The sequence below is a fragment of the Pelodiscus sinensis genome, chromosome 5 (genome assembly GCF_049634645.1).
Source record: "Pelodiscus sinensis isolate JC-2024 chromosome 5, ASM4963464v1, whole genome shotgun sequence".
In the NCBI taxonomy this organism is placed as follows: Eukaryota; Metazoa; Chordata; order Testudines; family Trionychidae; genus Pelodiscus; species Pelodiscus sinensis.
Window position 1 is genome coordinate 64979995 of NC_134715.1, and position 18991 is coordinate 64998985.

The 18991-nt window shown below is 40.1% G+C and overlaps 1 long non-coding RNA gene across 4 annotated transcripts in view; it reads right to left on the bottom strand.

Annotated features, from left to right (window-relative positions):
- Positions 1-18991, bottom strand: part of LOC112546253 (uncharacterized) — a 245657-nt gene that overhangs the window by 109253 nt on the left and 117413 nt on the right. For all 4 annotated transcript variants that reach the window (XR_012904209.1, XR_012904208.1, XR_012904207.1 and 1 more), the window contains one exon: positions 18585-18725. This is a non-coding gene — a long non-coding RNA (uncharacterized LOC112546253). The remainder of the gene's footprint in view (positions 1-18584; positions 18726-18991) is intronic.

Below are 18991 nucleotides of genomic sequence, written 5' to 3' on the forward strand. Positions count from 1 at the left end.
TTAGTACAGAACAGAAACTTCTGAAGACTTGGTGTTCAATAAATTGCCTTTTCTTCTCACATCAGCACAAAAAAGAAACATTTAAAGATGCTGATGCTATATTTTAAAGTTTGAAATCATGAAATTTATGTAACTTTCAAACTTTAAAGTGTGGGAAAACATAAAACACTTACATCATCAGCATCAACATTCCTCCAAGTATGCATTAATAGTGCTACAAAGGAGAACAGGAATGCAACTAGAATTAAACTTTGGAGACTCAGGAGTCAGGAGAGTTTGGGTGTGGCTTTAGTTTGGATATGCACCACAGAGTTCAGATATTTAAACTTATCCAAACCTCAGGACTGCCAGCTGGACTGGAAGAATCTGTAGGCAGATCTTCAGTTATGTACACTGTTTTTCAGCTGTGACAATATACACCATCTGGAGATCTGACCCCAGGAGAATACATCTTCTCACACTATTTTTTAACTTCCAGTCTCAGCAAGGATCAGACAGTGGAGTGGAGTGCAAAAATGAAAACTAATAGGAAAAGATTGGATATGGGTTCACTTAGGGTTTTGAGCAAAGGTTTGTCAGTTCTTATTTTATCAGAAGTGAATTGCTCATTCCTAACACATAACACACTTCCCTAGACATGAACAAACAGCACCACAGACAGTATACTTAATCCTGTCCTTCATTAAGCAAAGCTCTCAGGCCCAACTGATAAAATGCTAAAAGTTCAGAAGTAAAAGTTACATTGCAAAAACCTGATCCACAGACACACAAGACTGGCTATTAAGAGCTAATATGATGCCCTGCTCTGGGAAAGACTTAAGGAAGTACTGTCAAATATTTGTATTACAGCAGTGCCTAGAGATTCCATCTGAACTAGATGTACAAACAAATAAGTAAGAGTCAGTCCTGACCTGAAAGAAGTTAGCGACTAAATAGATCAGGCTGAAAAAGTGGAGAGGGCAAACAGAGGTGAGTTGACATGCTCAAGTTCACACAGTAGATTGGTGGCAGAATAATTCAAGTTGCCATTCATGTCAGCTCCTGGCTTTAATGGATGTAAGAAATGTGGGAATTGACCCTAATTCAGAATCAGGGAGCCAGAACTTTGATGGTCTGCTCAATGTTAAGCAAAGCTCATTGCTGGTGAGAATCTGACCCAAGCAAGTAAATGCTGAGAAAGGAGGAGTAATGAAAATTGAACCTGAGCAAAAAGTGCGCAACGAAACCCCATATCACATGACACTGGTTGCTGGTTTTGTTACATATTCAGATCACATAACATGAATCTTCTACTATGATTCTTAAATTTTGGATGAGCCTGGACCTAGTTTCAAGTAAACCTGGAACAATTTAAGGGTTTGGATAAAAAGAAGTGAAAACTGTGGTTTCATATAATTTGGACCTAAAAATCAACTAAAGACCAGTCATTGTCACTGAGTTTTGCTTTGACCTTTTCAGCTGGTTTGAACCCAAAACTCAAGGGTAAAGCACTAGCCAGAGTGGGTTGCAGAGCTCCAATGAAAACATAACATAATAAAGTTGCTTAGAAACGGATCACAATGTAAAACTGATCTGTTCCCATTGTTCAATATGAGTGAGATACAAAAAATAAAGAGCATAAATGGATTAAAAGCAAAACTAGTTTTTAATTTACTTATAATCTTACAAATAATATTTCTGGGTAGGCATATAAAATATTTCATCATGCGGTCCATACAAAATAATTTTTAGGTTGTTTTAGTCTGCCCAGAAGCATGAAGGAGTTTTCAATGTGTTGCAAGTTTAGAGCATGCAATTGAAGTTAACAAAAGAAATGCATGTTAAACTATAGTACACATAGGAATCCATACAGATGCTGGTGACAGCAAATAGTTGGATGTAAACCACACAATAGCTATTAATATTTAGTGATTTTCAAGCAATTCCACCGTTAGTACATACCATGGTAATTTCAAGGGGGATGTCACAGAGCCACCCTATCAGATCTTCTGAATTATGAAATCATTTCAGACAGTTTCACTTACAGAAATGTTACTTCTAGGAATTGTTTTATTATTTATATTCATTCAGTAATATAAATGTGCACAAAAATCAAATATGTATCAGACCATGGCAATATATACTGCAGTTCAAAATAACAGAAAGCAAGCTATCTGCTCCACTCAAGGGCCTCATATTTTACATCGGTTTACCCCATCTCTATTTGAAGAATTGCTATTTAATGTGGAAATAGTCACTTCTCACAATATGCCTAAACACAGGTTCACTTCCAATAGCAGGATATTAACTAATATAAATCTTGAAATGAAAATATCTGAGCTGGCACTCGAGCTCATGTTCTTGTTTTAGAAGGTGGAATAATCTAAGTACTACTTAGTGATGTAAATATATGGTCTATGCTAATATACTGCACCTATCTGTAGCTGTAAATATACAGATAGCTAAAAATGTAGAAGTGCAAAACTGTACAGAAGCTCAATATAAAGGCTTGGCATTGTCATTTCATAGGTCATTAAGTACATAATGTGCTGTTAGATAAAACTATATTATACAGTGGGCAGAATATCAATTAAGGGTCCCATTACATGCATATTTAAATACCTAAACAAAAGGGCCTGATTTTCACAAGTGGTGTGGAGCACCTAAAATACCCATTGACGGTATTGACTATTGTAGGAACAATAGCTGGTCAGCACTTCTGAGAATTGGGCCTCTTTTAGTTTAGATATCTTAACATGAGTGTCTGAATTTAGGCTATACTATTTGAAAAAAGTGGCCAGCATATTTTGTTTGAACATGGTTTGGAAGCAGGGTCCAAGATTTTCTTCTGTGCAGCACTTAGCATGATAGATTCACAGCCCATGGCTGGGGCATCTAAGTGTTACACAATGCAAATAAATAATTAATATACTTTATTTGTAAAAGCAGATGAATTTACTTCAAAAAGGGACTATATACCTAATAAATAAGGCTTGCATAATATGCTTTTTTTCTGTAAGAGAGAAATGGAACCTAAATCTTCCAAGACAACACACCAAGGCCTGGTCTATATTAGACCAGGAAGATTGACTTAAGGTATGCAATTCCAGCTCTGCAAAATGTGCAGTTGGAGTCAGCTTACCTTAAGATGAGCCTTAGCGGCATTCACACAGAGGGAGTCCGAGGGGAGAAAATGCTCCTATCAGCGTCCCTTACACCTCGCAAAAGAAGTAGTACCAGACACTGAGGGGATGGCGGGGGGCCTGTCCTCAGTGTTCAATTTACAGGTCTATACTAGACCCACTAAATCTAACACTAGAAAATCGAGCTCCAGAGCACTGATCTTGCAGTGAGTATAGATGTGCCCCCAAAAGAGAAACTAAGCTGGAGATATCCTAAATTAGACTTGATCTATATACTACTAATATTTGAGTCAGATACACCTCAACTTTGAGGCAACATAAATCTGGAGTTAAACTTTATATCTTTGGCTAGAAATCTAAATAGCAAGATGGGTGACCTAGAGTGCCTGGCATTAAATGAGGATATTGATATAAAGGCATCACAAAAATTTGGTGCATTGAGGATAATCAATGGGATCCAGAAATACCAAGGTAGAAAATACTTTGGAATGGCAAAGTAGTACACGCTGCTGGAGAAGGGGGACTATGGGTATGTCTAGACTACATTGTTTTTTCGAAAAAACTTCACCTGCATCCACACTACAATCACATTCTCTTGAAATTAAATCGAAAGAATACAGGTTTTTTTTTACATTGATAAACCTCAAATTATGAGGAAGAACACCTTATTCAAAAGAGCTCTTTCAAAAAAAGGCATGTGTGAACGCAGAACAGGGACATTTTTCGAAAGAAGAGAATCGAAAAAAGCACAGGTGCCCTGGTGGCCATTCTGTGAAAAGCAATTAAGGCTTTTTTTCCCCCCGAGAGAGCGTCCATGCAGTCTGGATGCTCTTTCGAAAAAGCAGATCACTTTTTCGATCCGGTTTTGAGGTATGGATGCTCTCTTTCAAAAGAAGCTTTTTCGAAAGAGCTCTTGAAACAGCTTCTTTCAAAAGACACTTGCAATCTAGACATACCTATATGTTTTGAAAGAACAGAAACAAATAAGTTGACCTCTCACATGATTCAACTGTATCCTGGAATCTCTACAGATAGAAATTCCATGCTTGAATAATAAAAGTATAGTAGTAATATGCTACTGACCACCTGACCGGAATGGTGACAGTGACTGTGAAATGCTATAAGAGATTAGAGAGCTTAGAAAAAAACAATAAGAATGGTTAATTACAACTATTGATTGGGTACATAATACCCCATGGCATTATGCAGACACAACATTTCTAGACATTATAAATGACTATTTCTTCAGGCAGCTTGTCTTGGAACCCACAAGGGATTTAATTCTAAATGATTTACAGGATGAGAAGTGATGAAAATGAGAAATGGTTAGAATTAAATATCAGAACTTCTCTTTATGAATTTTTATTTAGAACTATGTTATTTTCAGTTATGTACATAAGAAAACAGGTTGGTTGTGAGATGTATCTGGGACAAAATTTATAAAAAAAAAAAAAAAAGTAAGGCGCATCCTTACACCATACTTGCAAATAGCTAGTTCTCATGAAATGTTAACACTGACAAAGTATGACATTTGGTCTAAATCAGTCCTTTTAAAATAACACCTTTCTTTTTTAAAATATAATTTCTCTTGAGTACCATACAAAGGTATTTGGAAAAAAATATTTATGTTTATCCAAAGGTACTCACTATCCTTTAGTTTCATCATTATCACTAAGTTCTCTTCGCCACAATCATTTTTATCCAAGGAGAAGAAAACCAAGTGAAATATGATTACAGACAAAAAGCTGGTCTGTACTTCTTCTGGCAGTTTCCTTGTGCTCTACTGAATGCAGACTAAGTTTGTATGCTAACCAGAAGTTCAAAACCTCAAAAAGCAGAAAAAATGTGGAGGAGAGTGGAAGGTGGGTATTCATTTTATACAATGGTCATGACTGCATATTGGATCTTTTAAAATTTAACAGTGTTTAGATGGAAGAAGCAGAAGGCCAGAATTCCTGAATCCCCCAGTCACCCAAAAGAGCAACTTCCAGCATAAAAAGGTGGGCACATAAATAGTTAATGGTATATTGATTTCAGCAGCACTGGGATGGACATAAGGATCACTGGGAAAGATACACTGGACATGTCAGGCTATTTGTCTAGTAACTGAAAATTTGTTCCATAAGTGAGGGCCTAAAATAGAGAATTTCTGTTTCAAGAAAAAAAGAACAAGTAAATATACTGATAACCAAAATGGAAAAGATGAGCTGTTCAGCTCCATTTTGATAAACATCACAGCCAAGATTTGAAAGCAACTCTGAGAGCATAGCATGTTTGAAAATCAGATCATATAAATTAGGCACCAGTATATCTACACAGAAGCTTTGCTTTAAGCAGCCCATTCTGAAAATCCCCCAAATTAAGCAGTGTAGTCCAAACTAATTGAAGCTAGGCAAAATGGATCTGGGAAGTCTTGTGAGAATGTGCTCCCTTCTGAGATTTTCAGAACTTCCTATTTTGGAGTTAAAAATATAAAGAGATGAGTTCAAGTTTCAAAATGTGCATCTTGAGATTTGATACTATGAATGAGCATCCCATTAAAGTTTGAGGGTGTTAATAAACCAGAAATTTGGTTCAGCGTGTTACATAGAAAGCCTGTTTGCAAACTGGGTATCCATATATAGCCTTCAAACACCTACAAATTCAAGAATGTTCTGAGGCAGAGTTTTGCTTCAGGACACTCATTGGCTATGAATGAATTTATGCTGTGATTTGGCAGTTTGGGTTTTAGCTCCAGCCAAAACTAGGAAGTGCAAAAGCATGAGAAGATGAAGAATTATTGCCAAGAAAATGGGGGAAATAATTTCCATTATTATTTCCAAGGGGTTGTGTTCATTCTAAGTTGATTATAATTTCATATGAAACTCGGGGCTACTGTAAATGACACCAGGTACAACCAATTTCTGTGGTGGCAGAAGACCTGCATTCCACTATGAATTCTCCACTTCAGGTGGAGCAAAGAGGAATGTGAATGACATAACCCAAGGACTGCTTTCTACCAGGATAAATTCCAGTCTCTTTCTTTAGAGAAGCTTATTGGCTAATTTATACTGCATTAGAATGCTGTAGTTGGTAGAGCTGACAAGGATTCAGCCTTGGGAACTTAACTGAAGATTCTCACTCTTCTCTCTCCCAAAGATAAAATGGTCAAACATTCAGTTTTTCTGCCTACATTTTGCTTGTTTCCTATGTTATCTGCAAAGGTTTCACATGTGGGAAGTTAAATGTAGTATTGCTCTGATACTTAGGCCGCGTCTAGACTGGCATGATTTTGCGCAAAATCTTGCCGCCTGTCTACACTGGCCACGAGTATTTGCTCAACAACACTGACTTTGTAATGTACAAAATCAGTGGTTCTTGCGCAAATAGTCTGATGCTCCTGCTCAGGGATAAGCCCTCTTGCACAAGTATTCTTGCGCAAGAGGGCCAGTGTAGACAGCAATGTTAATTTCTTGTGCAAGAAAGCCCGATGGCTAAAATGGCCATCGGAGCTTTCTTGCACAAGAGAACGTCTGCACTGGCACGGATGCTCTTGCGCAAAAGCAAATCTTGTGCGCAAAGGCACATTCCAGTATAGATGCTCTCTTGCGCAAATACTTTTAACGGAAAAACTTTTCCGTTAAAAGTATTTGCGCAAAATCATGCCAGTCTAGACGCAGCCATAGCATTCATAATTGCTTGTCAGTGAAGGGATTAAAACAATACTTGTCACATACTGTACTTGGTCCTTCAAACCATCAAAGGTTTCCATTTACCCTTTATAAGTGTATTGTCAGAACCCCCACCCCCACAAACCGCTACTGCACATCAAATAGAAGGACATATTAATTGAGCAGACTAGTAGATAATTTTCTCACGTGCTCTCCAGACTATCATGGAATATAACTGCTTTTGAAAGCAGTTTATCTTAAATTGCATACTGATGTTAAATTATTTTCTGGTCAACTACATTATAGTATTAACACTTAACGCTAGTCCAGTATTTAGCAATCTACAGAATTTGGAAGGAGGCAATGCCTTTAGTTTACACTAGGCTGCATTGCACAGCTGGTTTGGAAGCAGCCCTTCCAGAAGAACTTACCGTTCTATCAAGGTGACTGTTACTCTAAACAGCACTTCTGCTGCATATTCTGTAAAGCCTTGTCTTAGCAGCTAAACAAGTTTAAATTAAGCCATTTTCATCAGAACCATACCAATACATTTTTAACACAGAGCTTTATAATGTGCAAAATATTTTTAAACTCTAGAATAAGTGTGTTAATCATTCAGCTGATGCTATTTTTCTTAATACTACATTTTGATAGGGCCTAAAAGGCAAAATCATGCACTAAGAAGACACAAAACTTCCAAGAAAGCTATCTGGACATGTACAAAGTAGAAGTGTTTTCTCAGAAGTAGTATTTGATTAGCACTTATCAAATCTCTGTTTAAGTATGCTTACTTTCCTCTTAAGAGCTGATGCTATGAAGCACCATTTTTTAAAATCTGCTGAGAGTCAAGAAGAAAGTTCACTTCTGAAATCCAGCTTTTACAAATAGTGGAAAGACTAACTTCAGTTCTACCGCCCAAGTAGAATGCTATACTCTGATTCCACTATAAAGCCTCAGAAAATGAGGCGGAAGGAAAACTAGAGCTGAAACATGCTGACAAGACCTATCTATTCAGAAGCCTTAGTCAAGAGAGCAGATGTTAGAAAAACAAAATTGGCAAAACAGCCATTCAATATTAAATCCAACTTAGAAAGAAAATTGATGGATATTGTATGGCTCAAGAACTTCAACGGAACTGATTTGGGATCAATAGATTTCTTTTAATAAACTTCCCCTTTGTATGTTGTTTGCAGTTTTCATTCCCACCAATGTAAATTGTGGAATGATACAGAGCTAGAGTATCTTGTTCAGACCAAATTAATTATGCTTGAAGCTAAGCATTACATTTAAATCCCTTATTCATTGTTTCCCAGGTTGGTGTCATTTTTCTAATGGTTAGAGGGGTTATTAATATGATTGTGTAATGAGGCAAAGTGGCCTTCTCGACTGGAGAGGAATGGGACATAACACTCCCCTGGATGGGCAGAGCCAAACGCACCCGGCCCCTCTTGCTGGAAGTAAAGGGGCGAGACCAGAAGCATAAAAGAAAGGCCCAGAAACTCAATTTGGCCAGAACCCAAGTAGGTGAAGAACACTCCTGCTGTGCGACAGCATCCAAGAGAGGAATCTCCTTACAGCCATCACCTGACCCCACAGGAGACAGAACCTGATGAGGAGTTGCAGGGACCTCCTTCACCAACGTACTCCAAAGACCACTGGGGGCAACCCTGCCACTGTTAGGAGACTAGGATGGGATGCAGTGGTCTAGCGCAAGTCCCCGTTCTCCTGCAACCACCACCCCAGGATGGCTTATTCCCCACCCTTTACCGAGAGGCCTGTTCTATGGAACACCTCCCCCCCTCCAGTTGGCACCCTAGACTGCCTGTTCAAACCTCTTTGAGCCCCTAAACTGTGTGGGTGCTCCCCCTTACCTGCTCCAATCAACTATGTTTGCATGCTGGCTGCCTGTGGCCAGAAGCCCAGGCTAAAGCCTGCTCCCTGCTCTGCCCCAACCAAGGGGCTAGAAGTAATTGACAGACTGTTCTGTTTTCTGCTTGTGGGACTGCAAGCTAGAGTACCCAAAAGGTGTTGCCCAACCAGGGGCAAGAAACCTGGGCCCTAGAGTGTTATTGTGAGTTTCCCTCTGCCAGACAGGCCTAGAACTATAGGCTGCTGATGCGTTGGCCCCACCATGGTGGCCCAAGGCAGAGGACAAAACCCTGAGACAACGCAGCAGAGTGGCCTTCCTTCCCACTGGAGGGCCGGGGGCACTACACATCATAATAGAGCTATATGAGTAACTGATTTTTTTCAATTCATTGGCAGTTCTCAAAAAATAATCTTTGTGTCGAACAGAATTTGAAATCTTTTGAAATATTTGGTGAATTAGAAAAAGTGGAAATGTTTCATTTCAACTTCAACAATATGTTCAACTGGGCTACAGGGACGGTTCTCTCTCTGGCTGAATGACCATTCAAATATTTTATACAAGAGAAACGGAGAGAGCACTACTCCAGAATAACCAATAGCCTGGTGGTTAGTGCATTCACTGAGGGGTATGGGACGAAACTTAGTTTCAAAACCTTGCTCCAGCATAGCGATTCAAGTCTGGGTCTTCCACATTCCAGGTGAATGCTCCAACCACGAGGCTATGGATATACAATTGAGGTTTCTGCTCTTCCAGAAATATTTATAAACATCACTGCACTTAAAGACAAACATTGGTTCTAGGCAGCACCCTGGGGATATAAATGATTATTATTGTTAAATTATTAATATTCAATACACAGACTCCTAAAAAAATTGTCTGTCTTTAAAATGTCACAACTTTATTTTTAGGCTCTGACAACAAGAGACTTATTGTTTGGACTGAAATATGATTGCCCATACGGTCATCTCTAGAAGCCCTGCCAACTTTCCAGGGAACTCATCTCCCCACTTTTATCTTCTCCTTCCCCCAACTTGATGCTTTTCTTCTCACAAATACCACTCCAACCCAGGAAGGCAATGGCAGTGTTGTCAACATTCATGATTTTATCAACAGTCTTGTGATATTTGATGTTTTTCTTAAAGCTCCAGCTCCTGGAGCCATGTTATTACTGGACAATCTCAGGTTTCATTTAAAAAAATTAAAAGCCAGTTTGAAGCCATCATGGTTTTGGAGAAAAAGTTGAAACTCTGACTCTTAAAGGCTCAATAACCAGACAGCAATTTTAAAACTCCCCCTCTATATATAATGTTAAAATCACCTGATTTTTAAACCAATTTCTTGACTTCTTTGGGGACTAGACTCATGACTTTTGAATGAATGGGGTTCGCATTATTGTAGTGGACTAAGCCAGCCAGTCACAATCCCCTAGACCAGGCCTGGGCAAAATACAGTCTGCTTGCCCTACAGCTCCACATGCTGCTCAGAAAGAACTTTCTCTTTGGCCGTGTCCAGACTCAGGGGTTTTTTCGGGAAAAGTAGCCTTTTCCCGAAAAAACTTCCCCTGCGTCCAGACTCAAGCTGCGTTCTTTCGAAATTATTTCGAAAGAACGTGGCTTTTCTTTCGATGGCGGTAAACCTCAATTTACGAGGAAGAACGCCTTCTTTCGAAAGTCCCTCTTTCGAAAGAAGGCATTCTTCAATGTAAAGAGGCCGTCTTCGAAAGAGAGCATCCAGACTCGCTGGGTGCTCTCTTTCGAAAAAGCAGATTTCTCTTTCGAAAGATCCGCCTGCAGTCTAGACGCGATCTTTTGAAAGAGGCTCTTTCGAAAGATGCTTTCGAAAGAGCCTCTTTCAAAAGAAGCCTGCAGTCTAGACATAGCCTTTGAGGCTACGTCTAGACTACAGGCTTCTTTCGGAAGAAGTTTTTTTTGGAAGAGATCTTCCAAAAAAAGTCTTCCAAAAGAGAGCATCCATACTGCAAAAGCACATCGAAAAAAGCAGATTGCAAGAAAGAGCCTCCAGACTGAATGGACACTCTCTCGCATGTAAGTTGTGATTGATGTGGACAAAATAGCCACCAGAACACCTGTGCTTTTTCCTCTTTTTCTGGAAGAACTCCCTCATCCCTGTCCACACAAGCCTTTTTGCAAAAGAGTTCTTTTGCAAAAAGGCTTCTTCCTTATAGAATGAGGATTACCAATGCCCCCAAAACCCCTCTGTTCTTTCAATTTTCTTGTGGAAGAATGCAATTGCAGTGTGGATGTTTCTCAAGTTTTGTCAGAAAAATGGACATTTTTCCAACAGAACTCTGTAGTGTATACATACCTTGAGTCCAGAGATGAGGGGAGGGAAGATTCAGATGCTACTTCCGCCCTCAGCACAATCCCGTTGGCCAGTTTCTGGACAGATACTGGCCAATGGGAACTGCCTGTTTGAACAACAGGCAGCCACAAAGCACAACCCTCCTGCTCACTCACTCAAGCAGATGGCCAAGCAGACAGAAACATTTTAAGCTCTGCAAGCCTTTAGCTCTGCAGGAAGGCAGGCAAGTCTCCTGGAAAGAACCTGCCTCTGGCACCTCAGCCCCTCCCTTCCCCATCCTTCTGCCCCACTCTTCCACATGCACCCATACCCTTTCCCAGATCTGCATGCCATCTCCTGCTCAAGATCACAATCCCCTCCTACCCTAGGTCACATCCCAAAACCCTTGCCCAGGTCACACCCACCTCCTTCACCCAAACTCTCCCAGATTGAATTCTCCCTCCTGCACCCCAATCCTTTACCCCAAGCTCCCTTCTGCACCCTCATACCCCGCATCTCCTCTATTAATACCATGGAAGAGTGCAGCCCTTGACCACTTTCAAAAATCTTGGGAGTGGACCTCCCAACAAAAATTATTGCCCACCCCTGCCCTAGCCAGACTCTTTTGACATCTTCATACACTTAGGCTGTGTCTACACTGGGCCACTTATTCTGGAAAATCAGCCGCTTTTCCGGAATAAGCTGCGAGCTGTCTACACTGGCCCTTCAATTTCTGGAAAAGCAACGACGCTCTACTGTACAAAATCAGCCGCTATTCCAGAAAAACTATTCTGCTCCCGCTCGGGCATAAGTCCTTATTCCGGAACACTGTTCCGGAAAAGGGCCAGTGTAGACAGCCCAGTAGTCTTTTCCGGAAAAGTGCGTCTACATTGGCCACAGACGCTTTTCCGGAAAAAGGGCTTTTCCAGAAAAGCAGCCTGCCAATGTAGACGCTCCTTTTCCAGAAAAACTGAAAATGGAATAGTATTCCGTTTTAAGCAGTTCCGGAAATTCATGCCAGTGTAGACACAGCCTTAGTCATTAAAACACAGGTGCAGTGACACATACCTGCACAGTGACAACCTTACTCCTTCACTTGATAATGAATGCAAGCTCATTAGATGTTGAAGAGTGGAAGATTTCATAAGATTTCTGCATCTTGTTTGTCCTTCATGGTTGAAAAGAGAGCCCAGAGACTAAATGCAGCTGCCTTCCATGCACCGGGGCACAGAAAGACTGAAGAGGCTCACTGCTGGTGCTGCAGGAGCAAAGCAGACCACTACAATAATAAGGAAACCAGGTTTATTCACATCAGTAGCCAGAGAAAGAGCTGCTGTACAACATCACAGCATAGAAGTGTCAAGAAGCAACAGAGCCAACCAGTAGGGAAAACCACCACAGACACAACAAAGGCTTATGCCTTGGGCAGGAGATCGCAAGCGTGGGCATGGGACTGCTACCCCAGCTATCTCCAACAGGCATTGACGCTGTAGACAGTGAAAAAATTTACTTGAAAACATTTCTTCAAGCAAAATTTACAGCTTGGCTTTGGTAGTCATGAACACTGATTAGTTTCTGTGAATATTCATAATCCTTGATGGAATTTGTTTTTATTCACATGAATGTTTCCAAGAAACCCAAAGTTGCGTGAATATATCTACACAGAGGTTCACTCAGCAAGTGTTTTATTTGCTCTCCACTCTTGTCTGAAAATTTCAAGCATCCAGTGAGTGAGCAGAAATTGTACTACATGATCAAGGTGACCAATCACAAAAGAGGGATAGATAAGCAAAAATACTGAGTTAGTTAAAAAAAATGCATCAGATATTTAGTGAGAAATGAACAGGTTAAAATATATTTACATAAATCATTTGTAAGGCGTTTTCATGCACTGAATAAATTTGCATAACCTACATGCACAAACTGAATAAATTATTAACTACAAATTGTGTGTGCAGATTGAATTGGATACTATTAGACATTCAACATCGTCACAGGAGAAAAGATTAAGTGTTTTGTACAATATCATCAGATGTCAAATAGGCAAAAATGTTTGAACCTATTGCAGTATTTAACCACTGGAATAATTCACCAAAGGTCATGGTGGATTAGGGATGTGAATGACTAGGGATGCAAATGCTATCAGATAGTCAACAGTCTAGTCGACTAGTTGCTTCCCCCCTCCCTCCTGCCTCTATCAAAAAGAGGCAGCAAGGGGAGGGGGAAGAGGAACGGTTGCTTCAAAATGGCAGCACTTCATGGAGCCTGGGGCCAGACTCCAGGCTCCACCCAGCATTGGTGCTTTGAAATGCTGTGTGTAGCCCGGGCTGCACACAGGATTTCAAAGCAGCAGTTCCATGTGGACCCTAGGGTCAGTGGGGGACTCCCCCACTGACCCGGGCTCCACGCGATGCTGCCACTTTGAAATGAGCACGGGGCTAGCAGGGGACTGCAGAGGCCCCTGCTGGTCCCGTTCTCCCAGCAGTGCTTTCACCTTTGAAGTGTAGCAACAGCCTTGGGGCAGAAGCGCCCTTATTGCCTAATCAATAAGCATCAACTATTCGATTAGACAAATAAGAACAATTTTACATCCCTATGGTGGTTTTTCCCCGACTCACAATTTTTAAATGAAGATTGGCTGTTTTCCTACAAGTTACCATCTAGGAATTATTTTAGGGAAGTTCTATGACCTATATCAGTGTTTTTCAACCAGTGGTACAAGTATCCTTGGGGTACTTGAGAGAAATCTGGGGGGTACGTCAACATGACTGAAATTTGTAGAAAACAGATTTTTTGTTTTAAGTTTTTCAGCGCTTTATTATTTTTGTACTTTTTCTACCCAAAAATTTCATCACCCGCCCGGCTATGATTAAGTTGTTTAAACAAATGTGTTGCAATGGTAGAAAAAAAATTGTGTGTGTCTGAAAACTGTAGGTACTGGGAGTGCTTACATTTTTTTTTAAAGGGTACTTTATAAAAAAAATGGCCGAGAAACACTGACCTATATCATACAGGAGATCAGATCAGATCATCACAATAGTTCCTTTTGGCCTAGGAACATATGAATCTATACAACATTTTTAGAGGTGATAAAGGGGGACTCAGTGTATAATATTCACAATAAAATATAGCCTAAGATGGTAAATATTTGATAAACAGTGTTATCAATATCATGCATTAATAAATGTTCTATGTGAAGCTAGGGCTATTTTACACCTTAAAGGTTAAAGGAAAATATAACAAATCAGTTCTAAAAAAAAGAAACAAAGAAATAACTTGACATATGCTGGCTTCCAAACCACGAAACATCTTGACAAAAAAAGTTTGTATAGTTTACTATGCTCAAACAAAAAGATTCCATACATGCAGTATAATAAACAATCAACTTGTTTAGAATGGACACAAATTTGGCAGACCAGAGGCTATATTTCTTGTTAGTGTGAGCAGTAATTAGTGACTAATGTGGTACTGAAAGTTCCTGATTTGTTATATAAATTCTTCATAAAGTTAGTTGTCTGTTGCTACCGTACAATAGAAGAAACAGTCAGTGTAAATCTCAACATTCAGATACTGAAATTAAAAGTTCATGTTCTTTATTTTCAAACCAAGTGGCCCTCCTTTCCTCCCCTTAACAAGTTAGTTATTTTGGGAAGCCTAATTTTCTTGACATTATTGCATACACAGTCACAGCCATAAGGCTGCAGTAATATAGTTTATTTATATTAAATTTGTGTGTTAAAAAAGGCAACACCTAATCGTCACATTCATATAAACTAGCATAGTGGGGGAGGGGATGATGATAAACATTTTTTTACATTTTCTTAATATTTATATTCAGCATCTGACATCCATCATACTTTAAAATAAGCTATGTATTTCAGGGAAGACAAAAGCACACTTACCCTTGCTAATACTTGGATAAATGCACGTACTAAGTTCATAGTGGACATGCTTAAACTCTTGTTTTCTCTTGGTTATATAGTTTTATTTCTCAACCAGCTTTTTTTAAACTTTGCAGATTATGAGTTCCTCATGACATGCCAAATTAAAATTTACAAAAAGTTTTTGACATCTCCAAGCACAGTAACACACACACACACACACACACACACACACACACACACACCAATTTTCCAAAATATGTAACACTTCCTTCACTCAAAAATGTCTGGCTTTTTCTCCATACATCTTTGACTTGAAATAATTAAATAAAATAAACAAACTCACTCAGCTTTGTTCACCACTTTTCAATCATAGTTGTCAAGGCACTTTAGAAAAGTAGTATCATTATCTCCAACTCATAAGAAATTCCAGCCCCCCAAAGTAATTTTTTCTTTAAACTCAACCATAATTTCAATTTTTTAATTCTGTTTCTGCAACACTAACAAGAATCAAAGCCTGCTGTTTTCTAGTGTCTCAAAAGCCATATCATACGTGCATTGTGCTAAAAATAAACACCCAAGAACTACAGCAACTATGTACACACAAGTCCACCAAGCATCACGATATTTTAACAAACAGAGTCATAAGCAGCATGGTACTTTTCCAAGCTTCAACAATAAATCAGACTCTTCCCACGTGATCTAGCAGAATGAAACTCATAGTAGTTTGTGCAGCTTTTCATATTCTGCATAACTCTCCCTTTTTTCATGGTTTGACCATCACTCTAAGGCTGTGTCTACATTGGCACCCCTTTCCGGAAAAGGGATGCTAATGAGACCAGTCGGAATTGCAAATGCCATGGGGGATTTAAATATCCCCCGCGGCATTTGCATGAACATGGCTGCGGCCTTTTTCGGCTCGGGGTTTTGCCGGAGAAAAGCGCCAGTCTAGATGGGATCTTGCGGAAAATAAGCCCTTTTCCGGAAGATCCCTTACTCCTACTTGATCCCTTATTCCACCCTTGGGTGTCTAGTGCCCTTGAAAGTAGGAATAAGGGATCTTCCGGAAAAGGGCTTATTTTCTACAAGATCCTGTCTAGACTGGCGCTTTTCTCTGGCAAAACCCCGAGCCAGAAAAAAGCGGCAGCCATGTTCATGCAAATGCCACGGGGGATATTTAAATCCCCCGCGGCATTTGCAATTCCGACTGGTCTCATTAGAATCCCTTTTCCGGAAAGGGGTGCCAATGTAGACACAGCCTAAGTGTTAACTGTAGGCCAGCTTAGGAAAAAAAATCATTTTCATTGCAAATTTTTCACAGGACATTTCAGCTTATTAAAAGCATGAAAAACAGAAACTTTTGGTTTTCGTCTTAAAGTTTTCCGTCAGGAAAAAATCAAAACAAAATATTACATTGCATCCAAATCAAAAGTAGTTTGGTTTGCAAAGCAGAATCAAGGTGTTTTGTTTTGGGCAAGTTCAAGATTAAACTGAGTCCACTTGCTCTCCCTCCTAGAAATTGCAATTTGTGTGTCATAATCCACTAAGGAATATTCTAACGTTGGTCTCTCTTGTTCACTGTATATGAATGATTTAATGTGTACTGGGCCAAACAAAGAAGGGCCTCTCATTGCAGATAGAGACCCATATTTTAATCCCTCACCTTATCAGGCAGAAGGGGGAATTTGAACAGGTCACACCAGGTGAGTTTGCTAGCCAGTGGGGTAAAAGTAGGCCTCTGCTTTCTTGTCCCATTCATCTTCTGTAGAGTTTTGTGTACTCCAGGAATGTCTAAGGGATTGAGCCCTCCAGGCTAGATAGGCAGGATGAAAGGCTAGTTTTACTTGCTTTGAGGGCCCTACTGGAGTTTAGGCATGATTCAGTCTCTTACGTGCCTAGACTGAGGCTCAGCGTACCTAGAGGCAGGAATTTGAAGTGCCTAGTGGATTTTAACAGCAAAAATGTAGATGTGGACCTAGTTTTGGCACCTTCAGCTTAGAAAACTAGCAGGAGGATCTCAGGGGTACCTAAATTTTGGATTTGCATTCCTAAATCCATTTATGGATCTGAGCCCTAGAGCAAAGATTAAGGGTTGTTGTTTTTTTTCATTTGCCTTCTTGTGTTGGAATGTTTAGGAATCATGTTTTCAAGCTTTTCTCCACAGTTAGGAGGACAAAAAATTTACTTGTTTTTAAATACAAAAGCTCAGATTGGCAATAACCTGATTCCAGCTGCTGAGGATGGAAATAAAATAAAATAAAATCGTGAGAGTTGGTAAAACTGAAAATATTTGATCTCCTTTTATGAGTGGATTGTGGCTATTGCCAGCTGCCAACATTTTCAAAAATAGGTGCCTAACATTAGGTTACTAAGTCTATTTGGACCAGAAATTCCTGATGTGCATGGCAATTTTCATGACAATCTACCCATGTTTATTCTTTTAAGAACACTTAAAAAAATTGCTGCTAAACAGAAAGCTGTGAATAACCATGATTGTGAGGACATCATCACAACTGCATCATTATTAGTATACAAGGACCAGTTAGAGTCTGTGCCTTTATGCAGTTTTATTGTCGTCTGACCTCCGCCACTATCACCCTGTTACAGGCAGGTTGGCACCCGCTGCCTCCCAATTGGGCCAACCAATCACCGTCACCACCCCTTCCCCACATGCAGCCCCATCTGTGTCGCCGGAGTCAGATCAAGTAAGGTTGGGTAAAACCAGCAAGAGATGCCCGGCCGAGGATGGCGGGGTAGGGAGACCTAGGCCCTCCCTCTCTCCTAGGTCCTGGCCCAGGGCCCTAAGGCAGGGAGAAATTCTCCCTAGCCTGACAAATGGGGGAGTAGCCCCTAAACGCGTCAGCCTGCAGGCTTAATGACCCCACCGTGGGCCACTTCCTACCCACCTCCTCCAAACCTCTATGTCCAATCCTCTACGTCCTCCTCCTTTCCTTGGGTGTCTAGTGCCCTTTTTAAATCTCCCACCACCTGCTTCCGCCTGCCACCAGGCTCCGGCGCTGCGCCAATGATGCCCCTGCCAAGCCGACCAGTGACGTAATTGCTCTGTGCCTGAGTCTCTGGCCCGGCCTGCCTCCGCTGCACCTGCACCAGCTTCCCCTGACCAGCTCTCACCCAGGGGCTGAGCAGCTCTCCCTGCCACCTTGTTGGGGTGGGTCACGCCAACTCACACTGCCTCCCTTGGCTATTGGGGCATATGCCTGGTGAGGGGTTGCTTCACCCCAGGGAGTTCCATTAGTGCGGTGTTGCTTCACCCCATCACAATTAGGCACCCTAAATAAATGGCTTTTTCAACAGTGATGAGAAACCAGTAGCTCCACTGAAGTAAGTGAGTATATGGATGTATAACTGGTATAACAGAATAATATTCAAAGTGTCTTGGAGAATCTAGAAAAGGAAGTATAGTCTCATTTACAGGAGCAGACAAATGAGTGAAACAATAGCATTCAACCTTTATTGTGCTCCATAATAAAAGCTACATCATAGGACCCTATCAAACATTTATTAAACTCAAAATCTTGGGGAAACAAACCTCACAGGGGTTGATTCACTATATCAATAATATTTTAGTCACAGCAGTTAAAACTATTCTATAAAGAACACATTAAATGTATTTTTAAATCTTTTTAGTGGAAGAAGGTGTAATGCATTTAAGTAAGTCATTACCAGAGAGAGTTTCTTCAAAAGAAAAGGTTGTTTGGAGGCTAGAAAATACTTTGTTTTCCAGTTACATAGTAATTACCTCATAAAACCAGCCAACAGCAACCTCATTAGTTCCTGCAAAGTATTGAATGCACTCCATTCCCAATGTAGTCAGTTGAGCTAAGAGGCGCTAAATTCCTTTCAAGATCAGCTCCTTATCTTGTACTTGGATAGCTTGGCACTGCAAAAAAAAAAAAAAAAAAAAAATCACATGTAAATTCATGCAGAATATGTGATCCATATAAATCATTGATCTATAGATAGCCACTAACCCATTTTGAGTTTTGTTTTTGGTCTAATTTACAGGACAAACTTTAGAATATATTTAAACCCTAGTCTGAAAGTAAAAGGTTACTTTTCACATCCTCTAAATACTCTTAAATGATTATAATCAATTTGCATTCTCTTAAATACATTCACATCTTGGTATCTCATACAAAGCACTCT